Raw genomic sequence first — 22,488 nt, 5'->3', positions numbered from 1 at the left:
GAGCCAGGGGACAGCAGGTGTCATGGGCCTGGAGGAGCCAGGGGACAGCAGGTGTCACAGGCCTAGAGAAGTCAGAAAGTAGAATGTAGGCCTTACCAGGCAGGAGTGCTTGTCTGCTCTGTTCTGCAGGAATACCACGTGTCTAGAGAAGCGCCTCGTATACTAGAGGTGCTCAATCGATGTTGTTGAATGAATGGTGGAGTGGAGAACAGAGGAGTTATTTGGTACGTGCATGGACTGGGGAACTTGGGAAGAGCATTTCTCCCCTTCTCTTCTTTTTCAGCAGCTTCATGGAGTAATAGTTCACATATTTTAGCATTCACTCATGTTGTTATGCATATTTTATCACAATTAAAAAATACCCCAGAATTCACTTGTTTTAAGCGTACAACTCAATGGGGCCGTGGGGTTTTTGTGGGCTGAGAAGGTAGGTGCACATGTGGGCAGTGGAGACAAGCTGATGAGAATGCGTAAGGTGTGTCTGGGGAAGGGCTGGTTGCCCAGTGTGGAGGGGCCGGGGTGCACAGTGCCTATGGAGCTTGGCTTAGGGCCACGATGCAGATCATCATAGTCCTGATCTCACAAGGTTGTTTAGGAGAGCAAATGAAGCAACAAATATAAAGTTCTCAGCACGAAGCCCAGTACACAGGAGACGCTCAATATACGCCATTATTTCCTTACTCTGTGTTAGGCGATGCCAAGAAAGCTTGGGAGGGCAATATTACAAACTAATAAGCACAGAAGCTGAGCTCAGCTCCAAACTGCAGTGTTTTCAAAGTAACATTTAGTGCACAGACAGACACACAGCTCTGTGTCTGGGAAGAAAGGAAGTAAAATGCATTCATCAGAAAAATGCTTGATTCCGGAGAGAGGTTTCTCCTAGTGACCAATGCAGAGAAAGCCCTCTGTATTCAGAACTGGCACAGTGAGATCACCGTTACGATTCTTGGCACTGATGGTGCAACCTGGCCCACTGTTAGTTCCAAACCTTGAACATCCAAATCCCTGAAACTTACGCAAAATTTGTGCTTCAATCTACAAAGCTAATTGTTCATTTGCTTTTTCTTCTCTTCTTGCGTGTGTGTGTGTGTTTTCTCTGTAACAGAGGAAAAAAAAAAGAAACCCTACATCTCTGGGTATCAGGGAGCAATCAACATCAGAAACTCCAGGATTAATTTTGTGACTTATTCCTGTCATCCAGCCTGGAACTCAGGAAAAAGGATATATGCCCAGTACCTAGAAATAGCCACTTTTGACATTTATAGGTGGAGGGAATTAAGGGTTGATTGCAATGTGAGATACCAAGCAGAGAATGAGAAGGATTACAAAGTGCTAGGCTATTGCCCCAAAGGTTCCAGGAAGCTAGCATCATGCTTTGAGGGGGTTTGCAGCACACGGTAAAGGAGTCAAGGGTCTCTGTTTCAACCTTGCTCCTTATGAGCTGTGTGACCTTAGGCGAGTCACTTAGCCTACCTGAGCCTCTCTTAGCACTGTGTTTTCTCATCTGAGAATGTCACATCCTGCTTTGTTGTTACTGGTCTAGCAGCTGTCTTCTTCGCTCTGTCACCCGTAAGGGCAGCAGCTGTGTCTGTCCTGGCATCCCTCACACAGCAGGCACATGATTGCCATGAACAGATTCCAACTCCTGTTTTACCTTCCTGCACCTCGCTGCTGGGACCCTTCCCTGTTGGGTGTGGCAAGCAATTCAAGACCATTCAGTTCAGCACCAAGAAATTCAGTGAGAACTTGTTCTTCTGCAGGTCACTGCTCAAAAGTCCTTTGTCTGCATTTGACCCAAGAGTGAACTGCACGGCTGTTCCTGTTTCCGGCTTGATTCAAAGAAGTAGGGTTGAGAGAATGAGTTCCACTGAATTGGAGAAGCTATAAATTTTCTATTCCTGCAAGAACTGGAGTGACTTCTATTAATATCCAGTTATCAGAATGCACAACATTATCTATATCTATAGCTCTACGTGGCAGAGAAAAAGTAGGCGTGGGGGAGGAAATAGCTTATCTTTGTGTGCAAAATTTTTAGGAAAAAAAACCACCATAAATTACCATCTCTCAAGGAGTTTCTAGCCTGGTGGTAGAAACAGGTAAACCAGGTATTTATTTTACATCCTGATGAGTGCACAGTGTCATGGAAGCATCTAAGCCAGCCTGGGGAATAAGGATTTAAATGAAAGAAGCAATACTGCCCCTCAATCCACCCCTTTCTTCTTCATGCCTACCCATCACAGCTCCTCTCCCTTCTTTACACAGAATATTCCTTTGGCCCCTACCCACCTTGAGCATCTTAATTACTTCCTGTTAACCTCCCTGTCACTCTCTAAGGCTTGGCCAGCCCCAGCTGTGTGCTCTTTCTGGAGCATCCCTTTCCACCTCTGTACCTTGGCTCAGGCCATCCTCTATGCCTGGCTGTCCTCCCTCCACGTCTTTACCCATTGACCCTTATATTTCAAAGTCCTGTTCACCCATTCATTCATTCAACAAGTATCTCCAGAGGGAAATCAGTTACAACCTATGTCCTCAAGCTGCTCACAGCCAAGGGGGTGGGGGGGCGATGGTGAGAATAAGGCCATGCATGAAAGATGTGAGTCCAGAAGTGGTGTAAGGCCAGATAAAGATTCTAATCCAGCTTTAGGGGTAGGGGGTGTTCAGGGAAGACTTCCTGGAAGAGAATACCTCTAACCAGAGTCCTGAAGAATTGGGTGAAAAGAGAATTAGGTGAAAAGAGGTACATATAAATACATGAGAACACATATAATCATAGCCATCAATGTGACTTATGATTATATGTGTTCATGTGTACTCATAACCTATTGTAATAACTAGTATTTATTGGATGCTACTAGGAGCAGCAGTGGACTAGCACATTTGATGCATTAACCTTGTAGGGGTGTGGTCTATTATCATTCCCATTTCACAGATGAGGAAGCTGAGGCACAGAGAAATTCTGAACTTGCTCCTGGTCATAGAGTGACTAAGTGGCAGAGCTGGGGTTCAAACTCACTGGAGTCTCCGAGCCCAGGTTTTGATCACTGTGCTCTGCCATCTGAGGCTGGCCAGGTCATTCTGCCACTTGCCCTTGTCCAATGCATTTATCATGAACATCTTTCCAGATGGTACAACTCAGGTTTCCTTCTATTTAATGGCTGCAGAGGATGTCACTGGATTTTGAGCAGGAAAGTGAAATGATCAGATCTGTCCCTGGGAAAGGGACCTCTAGGGACAGGAGGGGCCTACCTGGAGACAGAGAAACCTGTGTTGGGGGTGCAGAGGAGGATGAGGCCCACGTTCAGGCTGGGATGGGGAGATTCACAGTGGGGAGGAGCTCCGGAAACACGGTGCTGCAGCGGGATGCAGCAGTGACCACCTCTAAGGTGATCAGAAGGGCAAGAAGGCAGTGGGGGAGGCTGTCTCGGGATCTCCTTCCCAACTAGACCTCTTCCAGGTCTGCACATTTAACTCCCCCTAAGCACACTCCAGCTAGCACTTCCAATTAAGAGCTAGCTAGCAGCAGCTTCAGTTCCACTAAGATGTGCAGATGTGGTGGTGCCTGTGGAATTCTTAATTCTTTGAATAATCTTTGCCTAGGAATTTCACATCTATTTTACAAAAACAAAACAAAACAAAACAAAAAAACCCCCCAAAAACCCAAACAAAACAAAACCCAAGAATAACCACAAATTACCCAAGAGCATTGCTTTAACTCTGCCTCCTGGTAACAGCCCATCCAGCCTCACCACACCCAGCCACCCGTCCAGTCCTAGGCATGGACTCCACAGCAGTCTCCATCTGTCTGTTTCTCTCTTTGGCCACTGCCAGTCCGAGTGGCCATCCTCTCCCATCTGTATAACAGCAATAGCCTCATTACTGGTCTCCCCAGTTACACTCTAGCATTAGTTACTCCATGTCTCTAGCCTCAGTTGTCTCATCTATAAAATGGGCACATTAATGTATCTTGTAGAGCTGTTGAGAGGACTGGGTGACATCACAAATGGAATGCCCTGGAGTGCCTTCTCAACAGATGGCAGTTCCTTTCCTCAGCCACCAGGACGGGAGGGTCAGAAAGGTCAGGGACTCTATTTCTCCCATACCCTGCTGGTCCAGATAATAGCAGGTGCTAGGGACCTCTGGATCACCCCAACCCCCTTCCCACACTCCCCCACCAAGGAGAGGAAAATTCTTTCAGCCCATTCCTCATATCTCCTGCCACTCTATGGGAGCTTCATCACCTAATAACCCCGGCCTCTCTCCAGCTCCTCACTGGCTCCTGCCCTGGTTCCCTGCATGGTGCCCTGTTTCTGAGTGAATCTGAGAGATGAAACAGGAAAGCATAACTCAGCCCCTTCTTTTGGGAGCCAGCGTGCCTGCAAGGAGCACGCATCCTCTCCAGGAAGGACAGGGAGGGGGCACTCCCAGCAGAGCCCAGCACTGCCTGTACCTGAGTGGGCAACTCAGTCCATCCTGGCCTTTAGCATGTGCAAGCCCACACGCTCCACTGTCACTCTGATTAGTAATAACCATGACATTTTGTTCTGCAGCTGCCTTGCCTTGCCTTTTGTCTTCATTCTCGATTGGCACAAACTCAGGCTGGGCAAAGGAGTGCTATTTATCGGCCCTTCCAATCCGTCCCCCGACAGGAGAGACTAGTGGGAGAAAACCCCATCTTGAGTTCCTGACTTGTTAATGGAGCTTTTCAAGACTTGGTCAAAGCCGGTGCTGTGAGAATCAATCAATAAATGACTGACAAATATTTACTGAGCTCCTGATAAAACAGGGAAAAAATCTTACCCTGGCCCAGTGTTTCTTAACACTTTCAAGATGCCTGGAATGCTGTTCCATTCAAAGGTTTGTGAGCACCATGAAGTGCCAGGTGCTGTGTTATGAATGCAGACCCTACCTGAGGCCCATGTTAGGTTCATCAGGGTAGCCCCACCACTCAAGCAGCCAGACGCCCAGGACGGAGGAAAGAAAACCAGGCTCCCCATATGAGCCTGGGATCAACAGTCACATCCACAGACTCTCCAGACCACAGGTGTGGGCCGGTGGTGGAAACGCACCTCACCTGGAGCCAGGGCAAGGGGCAGCAGGATATTAATGATGATTAGTGATTCTCTCCAGGAACAAGGACAAGCTAGCTAGTAAATAAAAGGAACCATCCTGAAAGAGCAAACCAAGTGACAATTGCCTGGAAAAGTCTGAAAGAAATGAAAAAAGAAGGGAAAGCAGATACCTTTGCTAGCTATTAAAATACAACCTATACAAATAATCATCAAACCAGCATGGGACAGATCCCCAGGCCTCCTCCTGTGCTCTGTGCTGAAGAACCACATCAAAGACTCTCTTGCTTGTCCACTGACTTCTGGTTGGGTTTGGCCACAGGCAGGGCAGGAGGAGAATGACATTGAGTGTTTATTCCCTTCTCTTGCCCCTCCAAACTAAGAGGCAGAAACAACTCTCCTCTCCCCATTGATATCCTAGGGTACTGCACTGTCTCATGTTAGTTCCCCAGACCAAAAAGTCTACACAAGGTAACAGGCCCTTTATAAAAACCCTTCTCAATCACCCAGTTAGCACGTGCCCTCTGTTTTTTTGCCATGGCCCTATCTGATAGTTAGCTATTAGAATCAGCAGACAGTTCAACAGATCAGAACAGACAGCCCAGAAAGAGACCTGCTGCCAATGACTGGGTTTCCAGGTTACATGCCCTGAGGCCAAGACAGAGAAGTGTGCAAATGAACCCTACAGTTCAGTGCGGCGATTTGGTGGCTCTGCCTCCAAAGATACACTGTACTTTAGTGCTGCTGCAGGTGATGGAGGAAAGAAAGGTGGGGAGGAAAGGAAGAAAGATTTAGTAACAGGAAGAGGAATAGGATGAGGACCATTGGTTAAGTATGCGAAAAGGAAAATTAATTTAGACTTTTATCTTTCCTCAAAACCCAAATAGGTTAGAGAGTGATAATTTAGTCTAAAATAGAAAACCATTAAACTAATGACAATGAGAAACCTTGTTTTTTGAATCTGAATAATAGGAATAGTAGTAACTACCTCATAGCATTGCTATGGGGGTTAAGAGAGATGATCCAAGCTAGGACAGTGCCTGGCACTTTATTAAAAAGAGGACTGAGGCAAGATTCCAGCTGCGAAGCTTGCTCAAATCTAGTTATCCTAGGGGTGGGGAAAGGGTGCATTGGCAGAAAGGGGCACAGTCCTTAGGTCATAATATGGAGATTCCACAAAAACTGATAACATGACAGAGAAGGAGAGCCTCTCCTAAAAACTGGCACAGGAATGGTCAATGGAATCGGATTGTCCCTCAATCTGTGGCCACCAGGGAATAACAATATACAAGTATACTGTCTGCAGCACCCGCTGTTTTAGAAGCGAATGGAGACTTCAGAAGATATTAGGGTTTTACCCTGAGCTGAGTCCCCTTCATCTGGATGTCTGGTTAGGAGAACTCTCATCCAAAATTCAAGGCTGGGCTCTCCCATGACACTCAGGACAGACAGGTTTGTCTCTGTTTGCTTCCACCAAGGCAGGGTGAGCCTCTGACTGGTAGTAAGTTCCTCCGAAACTGGCTTTCTTCCTCACTCTCCACCTTAGCATTTATCCACTGGGGGCCTCGCTGGTGAGTTTCATTGAATACTCAAGGAAGAACAACACCCATCTTACGCAATCTCTTCCAGAGAACAGAAAACTGGGATCTTGCCCAGCTCATTTTGTGAGGCCAGCATAACCTTAGTACTAAAGCCTGAAAAGTAAGCATGAGAAAGGAAATCACCAGTGAATATCACTCACGAATGCATCATTTTAAAATCCTAAGAAAAAGCGTTTGTAAATATAAGCTGGCAATAAAGATGCTACAGGATGACTCAAATTGGGTTTATTCCAGAAATGCAAAAGTCGGTGTCATGCATCATGTTAACAGATTGAAAAAGAAAAATCATGTGACCATCTGGGCAGATGCAGAACAAGCATCTGTTAAAACTGTACTTCCATTTATAACTAAAAATAAAAGAAACACTCAGCAAACTGGGAATAGAAAGGAACTTCTTTAATCTGATAGAGAGTATCTACCAAAAACCTAGAGTAAACATGATACCTCATTATCAAATGTGGACAGCCCTTCCATAGAGCTGCAAAAGACAATTTGTCCACTGTCTTTGTTTTGTTTTGTTTTTTGAGACAAAGTCTCACTCTTTTGCCCAGGCTGGAGAGCAGTGGTGCAATCTCAGCTCACTGCAACCTCTAGCTCCCAGGTTCAAGCGATTCTCCTGCCTCAGCCTCCCAAGTAGCTCAGACTACAGGCACACACCACCACGCACAGCTAATTTTTGTATTTGTAGTAGAGATGGGGTTTCACCATGTTGGCCAGGCCGGTCTCGAACTCCTGACCTCAGGTGATCCACCCACCTCGGCCTTCCAAAGTGCTGGGATTACTGGTGTGAGTCACCACGCCCAGCCATTTCTTCAATTCATTATTGTACTGAGGTCTTAGAAGGGTAGTAAGGCAAGAATAGAAAGGAAAGAATAAAGGGATTAGAAAGGAAGAAACAAAACTGTTACCTGTACTTTTCACAGTGATATAAAGTGTTCTCAAAATAATCTACAAATATATTTTGTTTTAAATTAGTAAGAGAGTTTAACAAGATTTCTGGATACAAAATCAATATGCAAAAGGCAAGCACATTTCTCCAACAAACAACCAACAAGGCACTAATTTATCAAAAATGTATAATAGCATACAAATTATCAAATAATAGAAATATATCTAACAAAAGATATTAAAAAAACACTAAGGTAAAATTAAGAAACTATGCCACGAAATATTAAAGATGTTAAAAATGTCCTAAATAAGTAGAGAGATACCATGTTCATGAAAGATTAAATACGACACCTTTCACCCTCTAGAAGGCAACAGAAAGCTCAGTGTTAACGGCTGGTATTTAGAAATCAGAGCAACCTGGATTTATATTCCAATTTCTGCTGCTTCTAAACTCTGTGACTTTGGACATTTCGCAACCCCTCTGAATCTGTTTATTCTCTTATAACACATGGATAATAATTCCTTGTTAGAAGTCAATGGATAAGAGAGCACTTTGCAGAGTGCCATATAAATACAGGACATTCTTACAACTAGGATTTTTGCCCCTTGTGGGTCTAAGGGTGGGGAAAAAGTTAAACGTTCCAGACTAAGCCAACTTGCTTGCTTATGCCCATCTATATGTCATCAAGGGCATTGCTGAATGTTTATTCTGTTCATAACATTTCTTCATTCAGTCCTCACAGCAACCTGTAAGGTAGGCGCTATATTAGCCCCATTTTACAGATAAGAAAGCTGAGGCCCAGTTAAGCAATTTGTCATTCACATATTCATCCATTCCGTAGACATTCAAGAATATCTTCTATGTGCTAGGAGCCTGTGAATGTCCTGGTGCATAAGACAAATGTGCTCCCTGATCTATTAGAGCTGACATTATGGTTGGAAAAACAGCCAGAAATCACACTTCAATGAACACACTGGCAGAACTCAGATTCAAACGCAGGTCTGTTGGAATCCGAGTCCATACTTTTAAGAACTCCTTGGGGGCAGTTTCCTCAACCTCTTTTGCCCATTCCTCTGTTGGAATGTGATAGATAGTTTCTAATGTGCACTCTTCCAGCAGCAGCAAGTTTCAATGGCCCTCGCCATTCAAGCTGCTGCACAAATTGAGAGCTGTTAGCTTTGATCCTGGCCCATGTGATCCCCCTGCATTATCACTGGAGAATTACGGCAGGGAGGATGAATGCATAAAAGAGGCAGGCATCCTGCTCCCCTCCCTCCCCAACAGCATCAGCAGCATTGTTCCCGAACAGTATGCGTCTGAGTCCTCCACAACCATTAATGGCAGAAGTGAGTCACTTATAAATAAGATATGGGAGCTTTATTATAATTACATCCCAAGATTCAGAAATGCTCAGCGTCACTGTGAAAGGGAGGGCAGCAGGTGACTGGGGCTTGAATGATACTCTGCCAGGTACATCTTTCAGATAAAACATCTTAGATCAGGAGCAATTAGAGCTAATGCCCAGCCTGAATGCTAATGAGAATCACTTACAATTGCATGTAATTCTTTGCCATTTATACCATCTGCTTTATTCCTTCTTTTCTCCACATTTCCAACCTAACATTAATCCGGAGAAATAGACACTGGCAAATGGAACTAATGGCCATTTTGCAGATGAGGAAACCGAAGCCCATGGTCGCTTGGTTCTAAGGGCCAGAGCTGAGGTTCCACCCTAAGCTTTCTGTCCCTCTAGAAAACATCTGATTGAAAACTGTCCCAATCCGTGCCCCTCGGAACCAAGCCAGAGTACAAAGTTCAAGCTGCACTGCGCAGCAGCAACATCAGCCACACGAGTGACACTCGTGACAATGCCCAAGGCCTGCTGGGTGCCTAGCAGAGTGTCAGAAGTTTATACAGGTCCACACGAAGACTTCAAGTTTCAGGCTATTTAAAGCTTGAGACTACAGCAAGACTTCGGGGGCACATACTCTATCTAACCAGAACTACTCTCACTTTACAGGTGAGCAGGCAAGAGGCCTGCAGAGGCTGGGCAATTTGCAGGTGGCAGAGCCAGGATACAGAGCTGGTGCTCTTTGGCCTTAATAGCAACAATAATAACAACTGACTCTTAACAATGACAGGTATTACATGGCACCATTCAAGTGCTTTATGCACATGAACACACCAAATTCTCTTACCAACCCAGGGAGGAAGGTGCCAGGAATACCCCCAGGAGCTGCGAATGTCCTGGTGCATAAGACATTCTAAAAATGGAGAAACTAAGGAACAGAGCCATGTAGCAACTTGACCAAGGCCACAAAACTCATAAGCGATAGTCCTGGGATTTTAATCCAGGCAGGTGAGCTTCAGAATCCCACACTCTTGATGTCTTTGCTATGTGTTTTCTCTGCTAAGGAAAAGCCAGACGCTCCACTGTCAAGAGGAAAGGGCGAACACAGAATTCAGAGAGCTGAAGAGGAGGATGCTCGTGTACAAGTCCCTCCTCCCTTGGACACTCAGCTGAGGGCTAGGAAGGACCACTCCCAGCCCAGCATTGGCCAAACTACTCTGGGGTGCAGGGTCACTTGGCAGGCAACTCCGGCCTCCACCCAGGTCTGAAATCATGGACAGGTGGCACCTGCCCATCTCCTGCCTCCACGGGATTCTCTGTCACATCTGAAAACAAAATCAATGCCAGATATCCCCTGCCCTTCTCCATAGACTCTCCCCAGGAGAAATGACTGAATCACACTGGGGATTTACATGGGGCTGTCCGGGATTCCTGTGAACAGCAGACCTGCTGCTTGGCTTCCCTCTATTCACCTCTGCTGCTGTCAGCCACAAGCACAGAAGAACCTAAGGTCCCATCTGCCACCTGAGTTTCATTCATAATCTAGAGGGAGTCAGGCAAGATGCGTGTTCAAACTCCAACTCTGCCATGAGCCAGCTGGGCAATCTTAAGCAAACCACTTAACCTCTCTGAGCCTCAGTAGACTATCTGTTCAGTAATAGTAATTACTTTGCAAGAATGGTGTGAGTATTAAGTGAAATAATGCATAATGATGCTCTCGTGTATCCAACCTCCCTCTCTCCCAGTCCCTGCTGGTTTTTGGCTGTCTCCAAGACCCTTCCTATAAGACCCTCAATTCCCCTCTCCTTCATGTTCCAGGGACACAGTCTGTCTGTGCTCCTGTCACAGGTTTCTGGCCCCTCAATCATGAAATGCGATCTTCAGGCACCTTCCAGTCTGGGAACCTTGCTCACTGGGACTCCCAGGCTGCCCCCTCCTGTCTGCTCCAGTCTGAGGTGGGAGCCCTCTGCTGGAGGACGGCCACTCTGCCTGGAACATCACTGCATGACCAGCTCCCAGGCAAGCGGACATCTCGGAGGGATCAGGGAATTAGGAGGGGAGGAGTGGCATCTTCATGGAGGACTGGGGGTTAGGGGGTGGGGTAACAGAGAGGGAGAGGTGGCTTCCTTGAGGAGCCGCTGTACTCCGGCTCCTGCTCCTGGCTTCCTGGCCTCCTTCCAGAAAAACTGAGAGCAACTTCCAGAATCTGATGTCTAAAAGAGCAGCCCCGGTGCGCTTCTGTCACCAGAATCCACTCCCCGGCCATAATATCCACTCATTTTCCCAAAGCATCCTCTTTCGAGTACAATGAGGAGGAGGTGATCCGCCTCTTGCTCCACACCCCCAGTTGCCACCAAACTACAGGAGGAGGGTGGGTGGTGGTCTCGACACTCCCCACCTGCGACTCCAGGTGACACTGCGTCTGGGGCTCACCCCAGTGTAGTCAAGTGATTTGGGTCAGGATGACTCCGATCAAAACCCTGGCTCTCTCCCTTTAACTAGCTGGTGCTCCTGGGCACAACTTTGCCTCCCCGAGCCTCAGTTTCCTCCTCTGTAACATTAGTATAACAATACCCGGTTCCTCGAGTTACAAGAATTGCAACAGATAATGTATGCCCAAGCCTGGCACAGAGAACGCTCTCAACCGATGGGCTGGCACTAGGGTTAGCAGCAAACTCAGACCCTGGGCAGGCTCAAAGAAAACAAGGCTCCCTCTCTGCGCGCCGGAGCCCAAAGACCGACTCTCGGGGCGCGCACCCTGCCCAAGCCGGGGGAAGCTAAAGGTGTCTGTCTGTCGAGTGCTGGGGCCACAATGTGGAGAGGGGAGCGGTGCCACAGAGCGAACTGCGCTCCGCCACTCTACCCAGGCCACCCGCGTCGCGTGGGTACCTAAGCGCACCCATCTCAAGCCGCCGGCTCCTGGGGTCCCGGCCGCCCCGCAGGGATGCCCGGGTCCCAGCTTAGCCAGGGCGCAGCCTCGTCCCGCTGCGGCGGCCCCACTCCCGCCCCCGCCCAAGCCGGCGACCCTCTGCGACTCACCGGCGCTGGCTCCCGGGAAAGTTTGCTGGCGGGGCCGCCAGGCTGCTGCTCAGTGTGCCTCGGGGGCGGCTGCGGGGGCGCAGGGGAGAGCTCGGGGAGGCGGGGCGCAGGAGGAGGAGCCGCGCCTAGGGGCCCACCCGCAAGCAGCAGGAAGGCGGGGACCCGGGACCCGAGGGCCTGCAGCGCCCCCGCACCCAGCTCCACGTGCCCAGGGCCGCCCCTGCGGAGGGTGGGGACGCGAGGGGCGTGCCTCTCGCTCGGACACCCTCTCCAGGATTTCGCCCCAGGTTTGAAGCTGCTCCCGCTGGGTACCCGGGCGCGGGATCTGCGTGGTGGATGGCTCCTTGGGTTTGGAAAGAAAGGTGGCAGAAGGGTCAGAACCTTGATGAGACAACTCCATCCCCACCCACGCACTTGCAGGCACACAAAACGACAGACACAGATAAATCAAGACAAAGAGGCAGAGATGGAAATAGAGATGAAACGATGGTTGGCAGAGTCAAACACAGGTAGACTGAAAAAGACGAATAGTGTTACCTGTGCCCCTCATTCCTGCTAGAGGCGCCAAAATCGAAAAAGGCAAAGTCAGACAGAGGTGGAACAAGATTGACAGATAGAGACCCTACCCCTAGAGGTTTCGTGGGGAACGAAAGAGACCCAGGGTCTGCAGCCTCACACTTCTCTTCTGTTTCTCCCTAGCCTGTCCTGATGAATGGGTCCGCATTTCAAAACAGGCTGTGTTTTAATTAGCATCCTGTGCCATCTTGGGCAGCGAGGTGAGGGGAGGGGTGGGGTTAGGGTGAGGCCCCTCCGCAGGTCGCAGGGAACCTCTGTCCCTGGCTCTGGGAGCCTTCCTGGATTCTTCCTGGCTGCCTTCCTTTCCAGAGCTGGGAGAGAGAGGTCGAGTTTTTTCTCCCTCCTCGGCTCCTAGAAAACTCCATTTGAACCTCTGAACAGTTATGGCTTCAGATCTTAGCCCAGCACTTGCGAAGGGACGACCCAAGCTCACAGGGAGTGGAGGGTGTTTGAGAAGGTGGGACATGGTGGGTTAGGGTGTGAGGGTTAGGGGTCAAAGGGGCATTTTAGTCACCTTCCAGTATGAGCAGTCCCACCAGCACTGGTTGTGGACTGGGTCTGAGGCCTGGCTTCATAAGCTGTGTATGGTAGGTGGATGGTCCCCCTTCCCAGCCTCAGGGCCCATGTCGGTAACACGGGAATTAATAAAGACAGGTGCCATTGTACCCATGTCGGCAACATGGGGGTTAATAAAGACAGCTGCCATTGTGGCCATGTCGGTAACATGGGTGTCAATAAAGACAGGAACCATTGTGCCCACATCAGTAACATGGGGGTTAATAAAGACAGCTGCCATTGTGCCCATGTTGGTAACACAGGGGTTAATAGACAGCTGCCATTGTGCCCATGTCGATAACACAGGGGTTAATAGACAGCTGCCATTGTGCCAGATGTTCTTCTAAGTGCTACAGGTGCTTACTCATTTAATCCTCACAACAATAATAGGTCCCAGTAGGTAGGAACTATTATTATCCCTATTTTACAGATGAGAAAATGAAGGCACAGAGGTTGAGTAACTTGCACAAGGTCACATGTAGGAGAACTGAGCACCCACCCTATGCAGCCTGGCTCAAAGGTCCAAGGTCCTGTTACACTATCACTTCATCTCAGTGGGGCTGTTGGAAAGTTTCATGATGCCATTTCTGTAAAGGGCTTAGTGCTCCATAATGGTAGCTCAGAGATCACTGATCCCATCCGCAAGGTGGGGATTAAAGGACCTTTATCTGCCCAGAGATATGGGACTCTGGCTTTGGGATAATGGTAGGCCATGTCACTGTTCTGGGCATTATGGATGTGAGAGGTCAGGGATGTCCCATTTGGTTTTCTGGCCAGCCCTCTGCATGTTAGCACAACCCCACAGCCAAGACTCACCCCAGATCCACGTAAGCCCTCTCCCAGTCCCTGGTGATTCTCCATGGCCTCCATATTTTACACTTTACCAGACTAATGCACCCTTTGGAACTCAGTTAGCACTCAGGATAGCAACTGTTATAAACTCTAAAGGAAATACATTTCCTCTCTCTACAGCTGCAGGGCTTACAGGAGGTGAAGTCGGGGGGGGGGGGGGGGAGGGGGGCGGGGCGGGGGGGAACCTGGGAAAGAGCTGTGTCCACTTTTTCTTTTGTTTTTGAGCTGGAGTCTCCCTCTGTCGCCCAGGCTGGAGTGCAGTGGTCTGATCTCAGTTCACTGCAACCTCCATCTCTTGGGTTCAAAGGATTCTCCTGCCTCAGCCTCCAGAGTACCTGGGACTACAGGCACACACCATCACGCCGGGCTAATTTTTTTTGTATTTTTACTAGAGACAGGGTTTCACCATGTTGGCCAGGATGGTCTTAATCTCCTGACCCCGTGATCTCCCCGCCTCAGCCTCCCAAAGTGCTGGGATTACAGGCGTGAGCCACCATGCCCCGCCAAGGCTGTGTCCACTTTCATCCCTCCTCTCTCCATTCTGCATTTCAGCAAAGGCTTGGTTATTTGGAATTCCTCCCCAAAGTTTCACTTCCTGGGCTAGTTTTAGGCCTGCTAAATCCATAGTGATCAGCACTTTTAGAAACAGCACGTTAGACGTGATTTCAAGCCCCTAGTAATCAGGGTGTGTGTTATTTTGCTGTGGCATTTGGAACTGACAGATCAGGAGGTACCCCAGGCTGTATGAAGGGCGGGGGAGCAGGAGGGCATAATCAACTTATTAACAACATACAGGCCACAGCAGAAAAACAACAGCTAACCCCATGCTTACTGTGTGTCAGGCTCGATTTAAGAGCTTTACATAATTAAATAATGCATCAATTCTTCACAATTCCATGAGGTAGGTACTATTGTCATCCCATTTTGCAGATGAGAAAACTGAGGCACAAAGAGATGAAGGAGCTTGTTCAGTATATAAAGCTAGTAAGTCTTCCCAAGATCAGACAGGTGGGAAGCAGCGGAGCCAGATCTGGAGCCTAGAGCAGTCTGGATCCACAGCCCCACTCCTACTTCTGTGCTTTGTGGAAGAAACAGAAAAGGGGACGACCTCAGTCCCTGAGTAGAGACTGAAGGTAATGAGAAGAAATAAGTAGATTAAAAATACCTGCTCTGTCACTTACTAGCTCTGTGTTTACTTTGCTTCTCTGAGCCTCAGTTTCCTCATCTGTATGTAAAATGAGAATAGTAACGCCTGTGTCACACCCAGAATTTTAGTGATGGGCTGGGCATGGTGGCTCACCCCTGTAATCCCCAAGGAGGACTGGGGAGGCCAACATGGGAGGATTACTTGAGCCCAGGAATTTGAGACTAGCTTGGGCAACATGGGGAGACCTTGTCTCTGCAAAAAATAAATAAATTAGCCAGGCATGGGGCACCAGCCTATAGTCCCAGCTACTCAGGAGGCTCAGGTGGGAGGATTGCTTGAACCTGGGAGATCAAGGCTGCAGTGAGATATGACTGAACATTGCACTTCAGCCTGGACCACAGAGCAAGACCAAAAAAAAAATAATAATAATTTTCATGACTTTTAGAAAAATTAGCATCTTAGACAGCATTTCAAGCATTCAGATATGATTTCAAGCCCCTGGTAATCAGGGTGTGTGTTGTTTTGCTGTGGCATTTGGAACTGCAGATCAGGAGGTACCCCAGGCCGTATGAAAGACGGGGGAGCAGGAGAGCATAATCAGCTTACTAACAATGTACAGGCCACAGCCTTTTGATTGCAGGTAACAACTCGATTATAACCAGTTTTGTTATAAAGTTCTTAAATGGAAATGTTTAGGAGGTAGGCCTGGATTCAGACGCTTCCAAAAGCTCAAAGATAATTGTCATGAATCTGTCTCCCTCTGTGTTGACTCTGTTTCCTTTTCTGTTAGTTTTATTTTATACATATGTGTCAGTTTTATTAGCAGGCTGGCTCTTTCCACAGGGAGGTAGAAATGGCTAAAAAACCTCAAGGCAAAGAGATCACATCTTTCCAAATATTTCCAGCAAAAATCCCTGGGCTGACTCCAATTGGCTAGGCTTGGATCACATGTCCAGTCCTGAAACCATTATAGTTGTTTTGGTTGGCTAAGCCTGAGTCACATGCCTGTGTCTGAAGTCAAGGGGTAGGGTCAGCCCCTGCTAGGCTGCTGGAACTAGGAGTGGGTGAGAGACGGTTCCCTAAAAGAAAATCAAGGTGCCATTAGCAGAATAACTGGGGTCCCAGACAAGCAGGAACACAGACGTCCTCTCCCTCACAGTGCTGTTGTCAAGATTAGATAAGCTCACGCAGGCAAACTGCTCAGCACGGTGCTTGGGTCTGGGAGATGCTCAGTAACTGAATCCTCTCCCTTCTTCCCTCCTGTAGGAAACAGGAATCGTGGCTCACCAAATCCAGCCCAACTGCTTCCTTGTTCACATGGGGAAACCAAGGAAGGCCCAGGGAGGGGAAGGGACTTGCCCAAGTTGCCTAGCTAACTAGCCACAGAACCCATGTCCCCCGTCTCTGAAACAAGTTCCAGTTAAAGTCTTCGCTGATAATTTTAAATCCTCTACTAACCAAGGGAGTCATCTTTGCATTTGCACAGGGGAGACGGGAAAGTCGCAAAGCCCTTAAGGTCCAGAGGAAATGAGTGTCACTAAGTTGGGCTACCAGGCTGTGCAACAAGCTGAGGACTGGGAGGTCTGGGCAGGGAGCCCGGTCCGGCTCCCCACCCATCGCATCATGGAGTCAGCCATTTCCTCTGGGGACTGCACCCACTGGGTGCTGAGAGATTCAAATGGCTCTTTTACATGAAGCTGCCCCAAGTGGGCAAGATGGCTCTTCCCTTGATTTATTTCCTGCTCACATTATGAGAGTCAAAGTGCATCCTTCAGGACCAAAGTGGCCAAGGGGCCAGCATGTTATTAGAGTGATCAAAATGTACCATTTTCGATGTGGCCCTAATTCAGTTCCAGAGTTTTGGCTTCCATTTGCTTTTACTTATCTGTACTTTCTAACATTTCTTTAGCAAATTTTTATTACTTTGGCAATTAGAAAAAATGACCAGTAATTTTTATAAAAGGATTTGTGTTTGATTTCCTTTTAGAAAGGCACTTTCATTTATTAAAATATCACAATGAGAAGTGAGATTAAATTGATCTTTCTCTCTGGCAAGGATGTGCAGGGAGAAATAGGGAGGTTAATGCTGGGAGCAGAAGCCACAGCTGCAGAACACTGCAATGAATGAAGGCTGGACCAGGAGGCTGGACCAGGAGGCTGGACCAGGAGGTGGGACCAGGAGGCTGGACCAGGAGGTGGGACCAGGAGGCTGGACCAGGAGGTGGGACCAATTGGCTCTGTGCTCCTATGCAAGTCTCTCAGCATCTCTGGGTTTCTGTTGCCACATCCAGGCAATAGATGTTTGGTTTCATTATCTCTGGAGTTCTTTCCAGAAATTCTCTGTTATGCATATGGTCTTTGAGCTCCAGTGAATGTAATATGTCCTGTAGGAGAACACGTAATGGCTCAGAAATGTGTTCAGCATAAATTCCATTTGTCTTTCCAGCCCTGTGAGAATGCTGAAAGTTCTGCTTAGCTTCTCTGCTTCTTAGCATTTGCTTTCTTCTCAGCTTCTCAGTCTCTCGATTTAGCTGTTTATGAATTGGCAAATTCATGGAAAAGAGCACACAGAATGTCAGGCCCCCGCTCAATGCGTTTCTCTTCACTCTGAGATCTTGATCCCTCAAGTTCTGGCTTCCTGGATAGCTCTTTTGTGCCTTCTAACATTTTTATTTTCTTTGAACAATTTTACCAAGGTTTTCTAATTGTTTATGGAAAAGATTGATCTTTACAAGCTAGTTTTTTCTTTTTTCTGAGATGGCGTTTCACTCTTGCTGCCCAGGCTGGAGTGCAATGGTGTGATCGCCGCTCACTGCAACCTCCGCCTCCTAAGTTCAACCAATTCTCCTACCTCAGCCTCCTGAGTAGCTGGGATTACAGGTATGCACCACTACGCCCAGCTAACTTTTTGTATTTTTAGTAGAGATGGGGTTTCACCACATTGGCTAGGCTAAACTCCTGACCTCAGGTGATCCACCCACCTCAGTCTCCCAAAGTGCTGATATTACAGGTGTGAGCCACTGTGCCCGGCCATAGGCTAGTTTTTTCATAGGCAAAAGCAAAAATTTCTTCCTGTGTTGTTAAGTGAAAATGGCTGATTACAAAATGGTATGTACAGTGGGCTTCTATTTACATGCAAAGCATGCATATGTGTTTATGCAGAAGAAATAGAGAAAGAGCAAAAGCTATACACAATGGCTATCTCTGGCTAGTTCTAAAAAATATTTATCTATAGTTTGCAAATTTATATAATAGACACTAAGAATGTCCAAACTGGGTTGACCTTTGTGGCCATTTATACCTGTGTTACAAATGGGGAAACTGAGATCAAGAACATTTAAATTTATTTCAGTTGAACAATTTTCAGAGGCTTGCTGGAGGCAGAGAGCCATGCTATGGACCACAGAGCAGCCAATGTGTATTACAAGCCACAGGACTCTATACATAGTGGGCGCTCAACCATGTGGCTCTTCCTCTCCTTTTCCTTGAGGGGCTTACAAACAATATTTAACAAATCTTCATCAAGCCCCTATCCTGTGGCAGGCCCTGGGCCAGGAGGTTGCTGATTCTAGGAAGAATCAGACCTTATTCCTGCCCTCGAGTCTCAAGAAGGGAAAAGGAAAACAAATAAGCCTAGTACAGTGTGAAAAGCGGGACCGTGGTCCAATTTCAGTCTGCAAACTCGGGTGAGTGAGAAAGGAAACTCTTCCCTGGTAAGTGAACTCAGTCTCTGCTAAGATCTCCCATCACATGCGAGGAAATCTTAACCTTTGGCAAGTCAAGTTTTTCCTATTTCTCTGGAGTTTATCATCACTTATTCACACTGGCATCTGTGGAGACATCTTCATTCCTATCTGAGGAGGGGCCACCCAACCATACAAGTCACTCTGAGTGGTCCCTTGTTCCTTGGTCTCATTCCCTCTCTCAGCTGCTTCCAGGACCGCTTTCAAATGCACAGGAATCTTTGCTTGGCTGCCATGGCTGCCAGGACACAGAGAATTGTAAATATTATATAATTCTATTCATATGAAGAGTTATCTAAATAATGAGTAAAATTGATCTATGATTTTAGAAGTGGTTACCTCTGGAGGAGAAGGAGGGGTACTGTTACTGACTGAGAAGGGAGTTCTGGAAAAGTTCTATACTTTGATCTTTGGGATGGTTACACAGATGTATAGATAGGCAAAAATTCATTGAGCTTTACATTTAATATTTGTACATTTTACCATATGCCAATTGTTGCTCAATTTAAAAAATCTGATTTTCCTTAAAAAAACACAGAGACAAACATTTCAAAAACAATATCTTACCCTAGATAAGATTTAGAGGCAAGCAGGCAGCTCTACTATGAGAACCATTAGATACACTGTGTAGGGGGTGCGGTAGGGACAAAGGGACCCTCAAGGAGGTCTTTCTGTGGGAGGTGATGGCTAACCGCTGAAGGACGTGTTCTGAAAGTCAAGCATAGATAAGGCTAAGGGCATTCCAGGTGCAAGGAACAGCATGCAAGGGCACTCACTGCATCCCAAGAGAAGTTGACTGAGAGAAGGTGGGTGTGGGGAAAGGACAAACGACGAAGCCACAGACATCAGCGGGAGTCAGATCTGACAGCCTCACAAACCAAAGGGAGGCCCCAGGGAGGCTCTGAAGAGTTGTGATTGGAGTTGGACTTTAAGGATACCACTCTGGAGGAAGGGAAGAGGGCAGTTTAGAGGTGGTTGCAGTCATCCATAGATGGGGTATGTGGCCTGAGCTAGGGCAGGGGCCATGGGGATTGGGGTTGGGAGAAGAGTGTCCAGTGACACTTAGGAGGAAGACTTTGGTAACTAGGAATATAGGAGGACAGGAGAGGAAATTGTTAAGGAGACTCATGGGTTCTTGCCTTTGATGGCAAGGTAGAGCCATTTATTGAGAAAAAGTTAGGAGGAGGTGCATTTATAAGTTGTGGTTGGCCAGATGTTGTTTTTCTCTGTTCGGCTCCTGCTTCCCTTTTTGCTTTAGACAAAACTCTGTCTGTCCCAGGAAGCCCTGCTCCTCCCTGCCCTCAGGCTATGTAGTTAAAGTGGTGATGACCCCATCTCTGGGCTGTAGGACATGTGATAATGGCCTCTAGTTCCAGCTTGAAGATGCTGCAAAAGATATGATTTTATTCTTTGCCATGGCTGAGTAGTATTCCATGATGTGTGTGTATGTGTGTGTGTGTGTGTGTATACATATATATATATGTGTGTGTGTATGCACACACACATATATATATACACACACACACACATATACATATCACATTTTTGATCCAATTGTCCATTGTTGGACACCTGGTTTGATTCTATGACTTTGCTATTGTGAATAGTGCTGCAAGAAACATACATGTGGTGCAGGTGTCTTTTGGCTACAGTGATTTATTTTCCTCTGGGTAGACACTCAGTAGTGGGATTGCTGGATCAAAGCGTAGTTCTATTTTTAGTTCTTTGAGAAATCTCCATACCAGTTTCCTTAGAGGTTGTACTGACTTACATTCCCACCAACAGGGTATAAGTGGTCCCCTTTCACTGCATCCCTGCCATCATCTGTTGGTTTTTCACTTTTTAGCATAGCCATTCTGACTGGTATAAGATGACATCTCATTTTAGTTTCAATTGCATTTCTCTGATGATTAGTTATGTTAAGCATTTTTTCATGTTTTTTGGCCACTTGTATATATATTGCAAAATGTCTTTTCATGGAGGATGTGCATTTTGGGATGGTGCTTGAAGATACCTAAACAAAATCTGGTTTGAAGGGCGAGGATGTGTTTCAAAAGGAGAGAACAGCACAATCAAACCCCTGGAGGCAGGAAAGAAGAGGAAACACTCAGGGGATGGTGAGTATTCAGGTTGGCCTGACCACATAGGAGAATGTTGGGAGATGAGTCTGCCAGGGAGATTCATCTGCAGGGGTCAGACCAGGGGCCACCATTCATTTACTCTTCTACAAGGGAGACTGGAGGAGTCAGACCAGAAGGACCTGGAATGCCAGGGTGTGTTTGGATTAACTCGACCAATGAACCTGCGTACTAGAATAGGCATCTGGATGTTCCATGGATGTTTGGGAAAACTTCCTGGGGAATGTAAGGAATGGCTTCTGGGGTCAGAGCTCCATGTTGTCTTTCCCATCAGCTGGCTTCCCTGGTGCCAACTTCCACCTGTCCTGGTCCCACAGGAGTTGGCTAGACGGAGAGCTCAGGGACTAGTGGAGTGTCCCAGTAATACAGGGTGGTAATGGCCCTCCTTTCTCCTTCCCCAGGTCATAGAGCCTTCTCAGGCTGAGTCATCTGGAGGTCTTGACCAAAAAGATCTAAGACCCTTGCCCTCTGCAGCCAACTCTCCACACAGCAGTTGAGGACCCTGTGGACACACATCAGATCACTCTTACTGCAAACCCTCCAGAGGCTTCTTACCCCACTTAGAAGCAACTCCACACACCTCCCTGTGGCCTATGAGGCTCCACATCATCTGACCCCTGCGCCCCTCTGTCCTCACCTCCTTTCACTCTTCCCTGGGCTCACTGCCCTCCAGCTCTTTGCAGCCCTGCAAGCACAGCAAGCTTTCGTCCTGTCTTGGGGCCTTTGCACTTGCTGTTCTCTATGCCTGGGACACTCAGCCCCTAGATCTTGCCACGGACACCTCATCATCATTCAATCTCCACCCCCTCCAGATGAGGTCTTGCTCTGTCGCCCAGGCTGGAGTGCAGTGGTGCGATCTCGGCTCACTGCAACATCCACGTACCCGGTTCAAGCAATTCTCCTGCCTCAGCCTCCCAAATAGCTGGGAGTACAGGTGCCCGCCACCATGTCTAGCTAATTTTTTGTATGTTTAGTAGAGACAGGGTTTCACTATGTTGGCCAGGCTGGTCTTGAACTCCTGACCTCATGATCCGCCCATCTTGGCCTCCCAAAGTGTAGGGATTACAGGCGTGAGCCAGTGCACCCGGCCTTATCATTCAATCTTTGCTCACTTGTGGCTCATTGGAGAAGACTTTCCTGGGTAAGGTAGTGCCCCTGCCTATCACTTGGCTTTCTTAGTCCTCATCAGTATCTCTGATGGTCTTTGTTTACTTGTTTATTGTGTCTAATCATCCGTCTGAATACAAGTGACTCAAACACAGGGTTTCTATCTTGTTCCTCACTGTACCCCCAGAACTTATAGCAATGATTGGCCCATAGCAGGTCCTCAATAAATGGTAATTGAATGGATGATCTGCCCTGGCAAGGTCCTCAGGCAAATAAGGCAGTGGGGCCCCAGAGAAGAGAAGGGACTTGTCAAAGTTATCCTGCAAATTAATGTCAGAGACAGACCTAGACTCTAGGACTACTGCCACTAAGGTCAGTTCATTTTCTGTAATTCTCTTCCACCCCTTCTGCTAAAGGGGCTGCC

The 22,488-nt window shown here is 47.5% G+C and overlaps 1 protein-coding gene across 1 annotated transcript in view; it reads right to left on the bottom strand.

Moving 5' to 3' along the window:
* HRH1 (histamine receptor H1) overlaps positions 1-12,014 on the bottom strand; it is a 95,236-nt gene extending 83,222 nt beyond the window's left edge. Inside the window, exon 1 of the mRNA XM_032262220.1 lies at positions 11,947-12,014. The gene's annotated coding sequence lies outside the window, so the exon portion shown is untranslated. The remainder of the gene's footprint in view (positions 1-11,946) is intronic.
* Between the last annotated feature and the right edge of the window lie 10,474 nt (positions 12,015-22,488).

Source organism: Sapajus apella, unplaced genomic scaffold (assembly GCF_009761245.1).
Source record: "Sapajus apella isolate SASKATOON/1434 unplaced genomic scaffold, GSC_monkey_1.0 scaffold128, whole genome shotgun sequence".
Lineage (NCBI taxonomy): Eukaryota > Metazoa > Chordata > Mammalia > Primates > Cebidae > Sapajus > Sapajus apella.
The sequence above is the reverse complement of the archived record's forward strand: the minus strand, read 5'-3'. Positions and strand labels throughout refer to the sequence as shown.